This window comes from Sinocyclocheilus anshuiensis, unplaced genomic scaffold (assembly GCF_001515605.1).
Source record: "Sinocyclocheilus anshuiensis isolate Anshui unplaced genomic scaffold, SAMN03320099.WGS_v1.1 scaffold440, whole genome shotgun sequence".
NCBI classification, from domain to species: Eukaryota; Metazoa; Chordata; class Actinopteri; order Cypriniformes; family Cyprinidae; genus Sinocyclocheilus; species Sinocyclocheilus anshuiensis.
In genome coordinates, this window is record NW_015555717.1 from 47,721 (window position 1) to 58,734 (window position 11,014).

An 11,014-nucleotide genomic window follows, 5' to 3' on the forward strand; every position below is an offset into this window, starting at 1 on the left:
CTGGGCTGAACCCAGCAGAGCACTGGCCCCTGGATCAGATGATGTTAAAGAGAGAACATCATCCTCCAGCGGCTGTCTCTCGCCCGCTGCCGATGAGCGCGAGAGGGAAAGCCCCTCTTTAAACTCATCGGCCAGGTCCACCTGAGATCCCCACGAGCTCATTCTCCTCTGTGCCTCAGCAGCGGCGGGTCCTGAATCGCGGGAAGCAGATGGCTGCCCCTCTTTCCTCGAAAAGAGAGACAAACGAGAGTGGAGCTTTTCCCTTGAAAAAAACGCTCGCAGTGCATGCTGATTGCCCCCTCGGAGGCATCGCGTGCGTGCTCTTCGCCCAAACAAATAACGCATAGATCGTGTGTGTCATCAGATGTTAAACAACGTCAACACGGATGCACACATCCTTAAACGCTTTGCTAGTGCTCGCCATAATGAAATGAATAGAGATCGCTCTTACCACAGAAATTTTTTTGCACGCTTCAAACAAAACAGTCAATGAAGACGAAGAAGAGAATGATGTGTGCTCCCGGTGCCTATTTATACTATAGTCGCACCGGTAGTGACGTCATGGCTGTCGCCGGCCAACGATTTGGTGTTTTTTCAATGTATGCTTCAGACACGGGTCACGACGAGGCGTTCCCCCATAGTGACCCCTAGAGGACGCAGTTCGAAGTTCCCATGAAAGGGAACTAACAACGAAGAAAAGTCTCTCTTATGCTATTTGTATGCTATTAACAAATATTAACAAGAAATGTATTATTAATAATGATTAATTCTTGTTTTCTAAATGTTGCTGTTACACCATAGGACACATGTACGGTATATATATGTCAACAACCCATATATATATATATAGCTGTGTCCCAAAGTGAAGGGTGCACACTTCAAAGATCGCATTTGAAGTGCGATTGCATCACAACGTCACTAAATAGGCTGTCCCAGTGTGAAGGGTGTGCACTTCGAAGGCCACATTCGAAGGCCGATGGCATCACCGTGGTACGACGAAAGCTGCGTAATTCGAAAGCGACTTCAAAAGCGCCCACCGTTTTGCAGGAAAATGGAGTGTACATCTGATGCACCCTTCGCACCCTACCCTATCCCAGAATCAGTTGCACGCACTTAACAATGGAATTTATATTCAGAGAACATGGCGGGTGAGAGTTACTTAAATACTTAGCGAAACAAAGCCAGGATTTTTTTAAATTTTATTTTGTTTTTTAAAAACATAAACTTGCTGTGTCCTGCTGTGTCATATTTTCTAATGTTAAAATTGCAGCCATGTCTTAATATTTTTCATAAGTGTTTCCATTTTCTCTTGTTTTAGGACAATTCTGGAGAAAATGAGCCTGCTGGGGAAGGACTTAAAAATGCAAAGCAAATTAATGCACACATCTTTGCTGAAATTAATTGTGCTGTTGTTGTTAACAGCCATGGTTTATTTGCTCTGCCTTAGGATTACAAGTGTCCTGGAACAGGTGAGGGAATGAGTGGGAAGCTGGTGAGCTGATGGAGCTACTCAGGGAGGACATAAAATTCCAGAGAGTGACAGAGGAGAGAAGAGCATAGGAGAGCAGGGAGATAATGGAGAGAATGTTTTCTCTTCTTCAGAGAATGGTTAAAAGATTAATTATTAAACATTCTCTCAAGAAGAGAAAACAGTTGAAAAAATGGGTACATTCAAATTTTTCGATATCTTATTTTCTTTTAAATGTCACTTTGTCAATGAAACAACCTAATTTCTGTAGTTTATTTTTGTGATGCAAGTTAAAAATGAAATGAGTAAGTTGTATACGTTATTCATTTTTGTAATGTGATAAAAAAATGACAATCACAACTGTCAGTCACATAAATTTTAAAATGTGGTTGACCTTTCTGATTCTTTTTTTGTCTTTCCAACTGACTGTAGAGGGTGAACTCTACATTAGCCCTGTCTCCTTACCCACCCTAGAAGTAGATGAGCCTGAGTGCTTTCTGGACAATTTGTATTTTTTGTTATGCATGCATTTTTACAGAAAACATTCTTCTATACATTTTTTTTTTGTCCTGCGCACTTTTTTTTTTACAAATTAAAACAAAATAACTATTTACAACATAACTTAGGTTTAACATCAGAAAAACAACATACATTTTAAGCCCAGCCCTGCAAACCCATGGCAAACTGCCTCCAGGTCTTCTGGGGTCTTCGGGAGGTGAATTACTTTGTGCTGAATGGCCACCACTTCCTCAGCGACTCAGAGGACAATGCGGTCGACAGTGGAACGAGGCAGGTCAAACACTCTGGAGACCACTCTGCATGATGTACCACTGGCCAGCCAGAAAAGAAACACCAGGGTCTCGATTGTGGCACCCTATCTTTGCTGTTCACTTCTCAGAAGATCCAGCAGCACTGTCAGGGCCTGCTCCCTGCTCAGCTGAAAATCAGGCAGTGTATCAAACCTGTTAAAAAAAAAGCTGTCCAGCACTGGCACATTCAGGTATATCCTGCAGTACAGTGGTCTGGTCTGATTTAGGGAAAGAATGAGAGCTATATTGGTAGAAGAAATATTGAGATACTGTAGTAAACTCGTTGGGGGGAAACTACTAGTCATATTTAAAACCTTAGTTGCAGGGATAGTTCACCCAAAAATGAAAATTCTGTAATCATTTACTCACCTTCAAGTAAAAGTATTATCTTGCATACTCCAATATACACTGTAAAAAGTAATGAGTTGAACTTACTTGGAAAACCTGTGGAAAATTTCATTATAATATTACCACCCCTTAATCTATAAGTTTACACCCACGGCGCCGTTATTGTGTTTTCGCAAGCGACAACGGTGTACTAGTTCTAATGCCATGGCGAAAGTTTGAGCAAAACATACTAACTGTTCTGTTATTGGCAGCACAGACGAGCACAGAACACTATTTAGAGTCCCAGCCTCAGAGGAGACAAGAGAGCAGTGGATTTATTGATTTATTTACTGTAGGCCTATATTGCTGCTGCCACACAGATCTAAAATAAACATGCAATTTATTTCCCAGCTGTTTACCTTCACAGACATAACTGACTGTTTTGTAACTCATGTGTGTTTTTAATGTAAACCTGTGTGAATGAGAACTTAGTTTAGTACTCACATGCTGTGACAGCCGCTTTCTGTCTGTGTGCTTCGGATGTGTGCGCTCAGAAAACCGTATATCAGAAGTTTAAACTCATATGGTTTATAACGCATGATTTCAGCGTGATAAACATGATAATCAGAACCAAAACAGATGTTTTTTAGCAGGTACGAGCTGTAATGGCGCAGCTCTATTATGGAAAAGAGACAGGCCCGAAAAACAGTGTGTTTCTACTTCCACTCAAAATAGGCATTTTCAAAATGATATAATAAATTAGAATATTTTGAGCTGAAACTTCACAGACACATTCTGAGGACACCAGAGACTTATATTACATATTGTAAAAAAAGGGCATAATATGTCTCCTTTAATATTCCTGTCAACAATGAGGAAAAGAAACAGTATATTAAAGAAGAGTTGTACCAGAAGCTTTTTCCAGCATGTATTTTGCCAGCAGATTCTAATGTGGGTGAAGAAACTGCTTGCGAAGAATCAATCTCTGTCTCTAGTAAAGGAGGTGATTCGAGTTTGGATCCTTTCGTGAAGGTGTGGTGGATGTGTACTTTATTGCGTTTGAGTATATTGCCACAAAATTGAACTGGCCTAGGGATTTGTGGGCTCTTTTGGTACAGTGCAATATCGAAGGCAAAGCTCAAGAGGTGTGTGCTGCATTGCCAGTTGAAAGTTCGTTAGACTATGACTCGTTAGACTTTCAGACTTTCAGTTTTGGCAGATGAGTATGTGCTTGCAAACAGATCTGTCTTCCCTTCTGTGCATTCTGTTAAAATTTGTTCATCAGAAGAGAAGACAGTTAAGAATTATCATTCTTCAGTGCCATCAGTGCCATTCCTGAGAGTAATGCTGCAAGTTTACACTCTTGCTCAGGTACTTTTAGTCAATTTGTAATGATGAGTTCAGTAGCACTCTCTAAGGATTCTGACTTGAAACCAATTTTGATGCTTAGAGATACTAGAGCAGCACAGTCTCTGATTTTGAATAGCGTGCTTCCGCTCTCTGCTGACTCGTACACTGGTTCTAACGTAATAATCTGTGTGATCGAATTGGGCTGTGTTTCAATTCCACTGCATAGCATTCAGTTAAAGTCTGATCTTGTTTAGGTCTGGTGAACATTGGTGTGCGCTCGCAGCTGCATTTTGAAGGGGTAAGCATGATTTTGGGAAATGACTTGGCAGGTGGCAAAGTTTTTCTGTTTCCATTTGTATCTGAAGAACCTGATTGGTTTGCTCAGAATAATATTGTCATGAATTTCCTGCTACTTTTCCAGTGTGTGGAAACTTGTGCTCAATCACAGAAATTTTAAAATGTGGTTGACCTTTCTGATTCTTTTTTGTCTTTCCAACTGACTGTAGAGGGTGAACTCTACATTAGCCCTGTCTCCTTACCCACCCTAGAATCAAGTGGCACGAGTAGTGAAGGTAAACTCCCTTTAAAAGTGAATAGAACATAGTTAGCTGTTGCACAATGTTCTGATCCGTCGCTTACTTGGTGTATTAATGCCGCTGTCGAGAAGTCCTTAATTCCTCAGAAGACGGTCGGTTATTTTTGGGATGATAACGTTCTTATGCGTTGGTGGAGATCACGTGCCACTGACACCGAATTTTTAACTGTGTTCCAAATTGTGTTACCTGCAGCTTATCATAATCAGATTTTGAATTTGGCCCATGAACATGTGAGTTCAGGACACCTAGGTGTCACAAAGACGAACCATCGAATTGCCAGACATTTTTTTTTGGCCAGGCATGAAATCCGCTGTATCTAGGTTTGTTCACTCGTGTGATGCCTATCAGTTAGGTAGCAAGCCTAATCAAGCAATTCCATCTGCCCCATTACACCCCATTCCAGTTTTTGGGGAACCGCTTTTGAGAAACTCATTATTGACTGTGTAGGTTCATTGTCTAAAGCTAAAACTTATCACCAACATCTTTTGATGATCATGTGTGCTAGTAGCCATTACCCTGAAGCTGTTCCTCTGCGATTTGTCCAAGCTAAAACTATAGCTTGTGAATTGATTAAGTTGTGTTCAGTTTTTGGCTCGCCAAAGATCATTCAAAGTGAACAGGGGTCCAATTTTACCTCCAAACTCTTCAAGGAGGTAACAAAATAGTTGGGCATAGAGCATCAGTTGTCTACAGCCTATCATCCAGAGTCACAGGGGACTCTGGAGAGGTTCCATCAGACCCATAAGTCACTGCTGCGCATATGCTGCACTGAGAATGGTAAAGACTGGGGGGAAGGTTTGCCATTTTTGATGTTCGCTGTGAGGAACTTTTCAAGAATCCTTAGGATTTAGCCCAGCTGAATTGGTTTTGGCATTCAATTCGTGGCCCATTAAAACTCCTAAGTGAGCAATTCCTATCTAAGGAATCCTCTGGTATGTCAAAGCTGGATTACGTGACTACTGTACAAGAGCATCTACATAAAACATGAGAGTTAGCCAGCGTGGATCTTGATGAATCCCAGTCCAAAATGAAGCTTCGCTACAACAAGGGTAGTCTTCAGCATAGTTTCCAGCCTGGTGATAAGGTCTTAGTACTTCTTCCTGTGCCTGGTTCACCCATGCAGGCAAGGTTTTCTGGTCCCTACAAGATTTAGAAAAACTGAATGACACCAATTATGCAGTTTCTACTCCTGATTGTAAGCATGAGTCTCATGTGTGCCATATTAACATGCTTAAGGCCTACCATAGTAGAGACTGTGTTAAGCCTCAGCTCTTCCTGTTGATCCTTTTTTCCATTGCTGCTAACACTGCTGTTGATTTTTCTCCTGTGTACTCTCCTGAGTTAGATGCTCTTTGCTGTAAGGATGCCATTGCTTCATGTGGTACACTGAACAACTCTGCCATTTTGTCTAACTTAGAGTCACATCTTTCCTATCTGCCTGCAGTTTAGTGTGATCATGTGGTCAAACTAATTCAGTGGTTCCCAAACATTTTCCGCCGGGTCGGTCCCCCCGCCTCTTTTTATTTTTTTTAGAAAGTCTCCTATGCTCAACAAGGCTGCATTTATTTATTAAAATACATTAAACTTTAATATTGTGAAGTGTGTCAATTTAAAATATTTATTTGAATGTTTTAACATATGCTGTATTCCTGTGATCAAAGCTGAATTTTCAGAATAATTACTCCAGTCTTCAGTGTCACATGATTCTTCAGAAATTATTCAAATATTCTTATTTGCTGCTCAGTAACCATTTCTGATTATTTTAATGCTGAACACAGTTGTGCTGCTTCATACTGAGGATGATTCACGATTCTCTTATGAATATATATGCACCCTCTCAGACATGATCTTGATTGCAAAATGAATATATAATCATTTGAAATATTGTGATTAACATAGTGCTACTTGACTAGCCTACTTGCTGTCTTAACTTGTCCGGCTTCATTACCCACCTTTGTACTGGTGAATCTGAGTGCGAGATATGACTAGTCATATTTTCTTGTCTTTTCACCACACTGGAAGTGAAGGCTGCGAGCAACAGCTGATGTCAACAAGACGCGACAAAGTGATCATTGCAAATCCAGCTGTCCTTTGTGTCAGAGCGCTGGAGTTCATAAGGAATAGAATGGGGCATCAGTTTACTGTCAGTCAGTCATGGATTTGTCGTGTCGCGTCGCGCCACATCCACTGATAGAACATCACTGGGTTCTATTTGCTTTTGTCACGTCGTGCCGCTCGCATCTGGTGTAGACACGTTGTTTTTGTATTTGTATTTGTGAATCTTAAGTATATTCATCATCTGCTTTACGTACCTGGTACTAGCAGTATTTTCACAAACTTGTAACTTAACGTTACATGCTCAGAGCAGAACCATGCATAATTTATCCCTGCAATACAACTCTGATTCTTCAATCGTGCCATCTAGTGGTCTCTTATTGATACAACCACAACTGCTACAACTTATAACGGAGCGCTCAAGCGGGTACTGCAGTCATGTTGAGGTAATTAAAGGGGTCATATGATGCGATTTCAATTTTTCCTTTCTCTTTGGAGTGTTACAAGCTCTTGGTGCATAAAGAAGATCTGTAAAGTTGCAAACACTAAAGTCTCAAAACCAAAGAGATATTCTTTATAAAAGTTAAGAGTTAACCACGCCTACCTAAAACGGCTATTTCATTACACCAAATACACCAAATAATGTTCTTTTTAGCAGCCCTTTAAAATGTCAAATTAATATTTTGCATTAATTAATTACTTATCAGGCAAGTGGCCACATAAGCGGGAAAATTACACAGTGTAGTATCACCCTGCAGAGGTTTCTTTTGCAAAACAATCTGCTGACTGTACACTATGCCTCAGATTTGCTACCCTCTGAACTAATTGAAGAATATCACATGCTGTTTCAGGATGTTCCATCACAAACTAACATGACATTGATGTTGGTGAATGCAAGCCTGCCAAACAGCATCCATACCGTGTAAATCCTCACAAGCGGCAGGTTATGAAAATCGAGGTAGATTACTTACTGAGTCATGGCTTTGCAGTGCCAAGTCAGAGTCCGTGGAGCTCACCATGTTTGCTTGTACCCAAACCGGATGGCTCGTGGCGGTTTTGTACTGATTTTCTTTGGGTGAATGCTGTAACTAAGTCTGATTCCTTCCCAGATAGCATGTGGATGTGGGCCACTTAAGGCAATGCTATGGCACTGCTGGCCTTCTTATGGCCCGGACAAAATGGATTTAAGCCTGAAGTGGCCCATATGTAAAACAGCAAAAATGGCCCAAATGTATCAAATAACATGTGGGCCTCTGTAGGTAAAGATGCGGTGTTGACGGCAATATGTAATCTGAATGTGACCCTAAAGTGACCCATGTGGTAAAAAGTGATTATGGCCCAAATAGTGCCAACCAAATGTGGGCCACCTTTGGCAAAAATGTGGCATTATCGACAAAGGCTAATCAGGGTGTAAACCAAATGTGGTCCACATATGTTTCAGCAAATGTGGCCCAGGTACATTAAAACATATCTGGGCCAGTTTTGGCAAAGATATGGCACAGTGAGCATTGGCTAATGTAGCTGTGAGCCTAAGGTGGTCCACATATGATGCCACAAATGTTGCCCAATTATTCTCAAACGTATCTGGGCCAGTTTTGGCAAAGATATGGCACAGTAAGCACTGGCTAATGTGGCTTTGAGTCTAAAGTCGCCCACATATGATGCCACAAATGTGGCCCAGTTATCCTAATGTGTATCTGGGCCAGTTATGGCAAAGATATGGCACAGTAAGCACTGGCTAATGTGGCTGTGAGCCTAAGGTGGCCCGCATATAATGATACCAATGTGGCCCAGTTATTCTAAAACATATCTGGGCCAGTTTTGGCAAATATATGGCATGGTAAGCACTGGCTAATATGGCTGTGAGTCTAAAGTGGCCCGCATATGATGCCACAAATGTGGCCCAGTTATTAAAACCGTATCTGGGCCAGTTTTGGCAAAGATATGGCATGGTAAGCACTGGCTAATGTGACTGTGAGCCTAAAGTGGCCCACATATGATGCCACAAATGTGGCCCAGTTATCCTAAAGTGTATCTGGGCCAGTTTTGGCAAAGATATGGCACAGTCACATTTCATTACACCAAATACACCAAATAATGTTCTTTTTAGCAGCCCTTTAAAATGTCAAATTAATATTTTGCATTAATTAATTACTTATCAGGCAAGTGGCCACATAAGCGGGAAAATTACACAGTGTAGTATCACCCTGCAGAGGTTTCTTTTGCAAAACAATCTGCTGACTGTACACTATGCCTCAGATTTGCTACCCTCTGAACTAATTGAAGAATATCACATGCTGTTTCAGGATGTTCCATCACAAACTAACATGACATTGATGTTGGTGAATGCAAGCCTGCCAAACAGCATCCATACCGTGTAAATCCTCACAAGCGGCAGGTTATGAAAATCGAGGTAGATTACTTACTGAGTCATGGCTTTGCAGTGCCAAGTCAGAGTCCGTGGAGCTCACCATGTTTGCTTGTACCCAAACCGGATGGCTCGTGGCGGTTTTGTACTGATTTTCTTTGGGTGAATGCTGTAACTAAGTCTGATTCACACCCAGATAGCATGTGGATGTGGGCCACTTAAGGCAATGCTATGGCACTGCTGGCCTTCTTATGGCCCGGACAAAATGGATTTAAGCCTGAAGTGGCCCATATGTAAAACAGCAAAAATGGCCCAAATGTATCAAATAACATGTGGGCCTCTGTAGGTAAAGATGCGGTGTTGACGGCAATATGTAATCTGAATGTGACCCTAAAGTGACCCATGTGGTAAAAAGTGATTATGGCCCAAATAGTGCCAACCAAATGTGGGCCACCTTTGGCAAAAATGTGGCATTATGGTGGTCCACATATGATGCCACAAATGTTGCCCAATTATTCTCAAACGTATCTGGGCCAGTTTTGGCAAAGATATGGCACAGTAAGCACTGGCTAATGTGGCTGTGAGTATAAAGTGGCCCAAAAGTGGTGCCACAAATGTGGCCTAGTTATCCTAAACCATATCTGGGCCAGTTTTGGCAAAGATATGGCACAGTAAGCACTGGCTAATGTGGCTTTGAGTCTAAAGTCGCCCACATATGATGCCACAAATGTGGCCCAGTTATCCTAATGTGTATCTGGGCCAGTTATGGCAAAGATATGGCACAGTAAGCACTGGCTAATGTGGCTGTGAGCCTAAGGTGGCCCGCATATAATGATACCAATGTGGCCAAGTTATCCTAAAACATATCTGGGCCAGTTTTGGCAAAGATATGGCACGGTAAGCACTGGCTAATGTGGCTGTTAGCCTAAAGTGGCCCTTATATGATGCCGCAAATGTGGCCCGCATATAAAATGACAAATATTGCCCAAATAATTAATAACAATTTGGGCCACTTTTGGCAAATATACGGCACAGTCAGCATTAGCTTATCAGTGTGTAAACCAATTTGTCCCACATTTGACATGGCAAATATACCCCATATATTATAAAACAGATGAGGACCACTTCTGGTTGTAACACTTGACAAGTGAGGCCACTTCTTGGATGTAACACTTGACACTGGCTAATTGAAATGGAAGCTTGAAATTGTAAATATGGCCTAATAGAATTTGGCTACTTTTTGTAGGATGCAACACAGTTAACTGATGCAGGGTGATCTGGATGTGAGTCTTAAGAAGGCTACATATGCAGCAATTTACTTTTTGAAACATGCTTTTAATGGCAGTTTTATATGTGTACTGTGCAGCATAAAACAGAAGTGCACTATAATGATTGTACTCTTACGCCCGTTTCACACCGCACGCGTAAGCAGAGCAGAGGCAGCGCAGAAGCGGCGCGTATGCAGAGCGGGAGCAGCGCGCGCCCATTGTGCTTTCACACTGGCAGCGTTTGTTGCGCAGCTGAATCGGCAAAACCGATACATCGGTCGACCTCTAATTCGGTCATGCTTTTCAGGTGTTCTCCGACAACCATCCTGTCATGTGCTTTGATATGGGCAGCATGCTGTGATGCGGCCGTGTTCCCCTCTGTCACGTGCATATCCCAGGTGAAAAATAAATATATTATACAAACATACTCAAGTACATTTTAATACATTATAAAAAAAATAAAATAAAAAAAGACTGAAATGCTATTGCAGAGCTATCTTTTCCATTTGTAGAACATTTCAGTTATACTGGCCTTACTAAAAAGGACAGAATTTTACATCAATGAATAAATAAAAATTACAATGCAATTTTCTGAAGAAAAAAATACATATAAAAGACCTGGGCACAGCCTAGTCGTCCTGACTCCTGGCATACAATATTTTACACCAGAGCCTTGCAGCTTTAGAAAAAAACAAAATAGAAACAAAATTAAATAACAGATATTTACATGAATGACTGAAAGCAAGCATAAATAAACCAGCTAGAATGACAAT